The sequence below is a fragment of the Arachis ipaensis genome, chromosome B03 (assembly GCF_000816755.2).
Source record: "Arachis ipaensis cultivar K30076 chromosome B03, Araip1.1, whole genome shotgun sequence".
Lineage (NCBI taxonomy): Eukaryota > Viridiplantae > Streptophyta > Magnoliopsida > Fabales > Fabaceae > Arachis > Arachis ipaensis.
Genome location: NC_029787.2, coordinates 3,811,244 through 3,813,748, shown reverse-complemented (window position 1 = coordinate 3,813,748; position 2,505 = coordinate 3,811,244).

The following is a 2,505-nucleotide window of genomic DNA, read 5'->3' as shown; positions in this document are numbered from 1 at the left end:
CCAGCTTTTTTTTTTTTTTTCTTTTTATCTTCTAAACCTATCACATCTCATGTATTGATTATTACTATGATTTTATGATTATTAAACTCCAAAACGGCAAAACAAGCACACAAAATCACATGACATATCAACCTCAACCATTCAGACAAAGATTCTGCTGCCTGGAAGAAAGAAAAGTGGTGGAAGTGGGAACACCAGATTCTTTTCTTCACACCATTGCTCAATGCTAATACTACAAACAACGTTACCCTATGTATATATGTTGTTTTTTATGTGCTCCTTTGGGATATGTTGGGGCACAGTTTCCCATCGTTACTACTCACTTTTACTTTTTCTATTTTTATTTTTTATATTTATTTATTTTATTTTTTTTCCATTATTTATATTCTTGAGTATGTTCTCTTTGACTAGTCAAACCAACATGACTGATCCCTATGAATATGATGTTCATTCTCATAACCCCACAACTACAACCATGCCCCACCATTTTTTTTCCTCCTCCAATCTTTTTTTTTATTTAACCAAACGGTATCCCACAATCCGACAGGTTAAAAACTAATTCGTCGCAGATCTAAACTTTATTTAAGGATCTGCCGCTGGTCAATGAATTACTGCATACATAAGGCGGAATTCAAACTCCCGACACTTACTTAAGCGAATAAATAAGCTGAACACTCATCCTCCAATCTTTGATCAACTTAAAATACCCTCAAAATCATGTATTTTCAGACGCATGTTATTTCAACTACCATATAATAACATATCCATCATCCATTATTCTTCTATAAAATTTAATTTACTTCTTAATAAGTTTACTATTAGAAACTAAACAAATTCATTTAATTGCATTATCGTTCTAAACATTTTTTTTTTTCAAAATTTAGTCAATACAAAAAGAATTTATTTAATTATCATTTTCAACGTAGTTACATATTCTAGAAAATAATAATTAAAAAAAAGTAATTCAACTTCCAAAATTATAAGAATTAAAACAAAAATTATTTTAAAAAAATAGAAACCATATTTCTCAAACACTTTATCATTATCCTGTAGTGGTGGAATTCATCAGTATTATTCAATCTATTTACTGGTCAGTGGTCACTTTGAATACAATAGCTAGATATGAACTAGGAACCCTAATGGTACATAGGGTGCACCCAAAGCTAAAATTCCGTGGGATCCAAACTAAAGTATGTGAAAGTGGAAACAATGATTGTACATGCTATTATTTTCCACAAGTACTCGTAAAGGATAATGATTAATTATAGTATATGAATTATTGATCATTATTATTATTATAGTTAGTATCATAGTATTTCCGGCGAGTCACTACTACTCTATAGAGAGAATCTGATACACAAAGAAATGGAGGCACAACAAACCACTCAATTTGACAATTAATCATACATAGTACTATATAGTAGTAGGTAGTGTCATATATAGAAACCATTGTTCTACTTTCTCTTTTTCTGCTTGTGGGTTGAGATAATAATTAAATAATTAATTAATAATTTAAACATAAATAATTCCTATGATTTGATGTATATTTTTTTGGGTAATGCTAGGTAGAAAAAAAAAAGCCAGAACTTGCCTTATTTAGCATTAATTAATTGTCGCAACAATTAATGAATGCTAAATAAGGCAAGTTATGACTGTTTTTGGCTGATTTTCTTTAATATTTCCGATTTTTTTTGTTACGGTATTTTTAGATTTAAAAAGTCAATGATTAATTTGTCACAGATCTAATTAAGTTTTATTTAAAAATTTATTATTAAATTATTGACTAATAAATTACTATATATATAAAATGAGATTCAAATTCTCAATATTTATTTAAATAGACTAATAAATAACTAATTATTCGACCAATTTAAGTTGATTCGATTTAATCTATATGATCTATATTTAATTCTCCTCCTTCATTATTCCCCCGGGATTTGCACCTAATAATAGCTATGATTTGTTAGGTTAGCAATTAGTAGTTTGGTAAGATATTACACGTTTATCTTAATTTTGTTACCGCAGATAGAGAATTGAAATAATGTGCTCCATGATTTATCTAAACTTAGGGCTTAATTAAAAGTTGATAAAATGCAATGATGGATGTGAACTTTCCCGTAATTATTTAATATCTTGATTAAAGATTAAAACTAAATATGTCCTTGTGGAAAAAATAAAGGAGAGAGTAGTACATTTAGTTTGTTCAATTTATCTTATCCTACCAACTTTGTTCTCTCTTTTATTTAATTAATTATTTTTTCTACCAACTATAAGCGACAAATTAAGCGCCATATATGAGAATATTATATATATAACTAGTTATAAGATAAGACAAGATGGATATGGATTAAATAAAAGAAGAAAACGAAAATAATGATTCAAGTTTCTGCATTGGTAAATAATGGCAACTGGCACAGAATGATTTCCCATATATTTGGCGGATCATCAGATGAATCTCATACTTTCTGTTTTGCCAATTCTTGTTACTTACAGTTGGGAAAACAG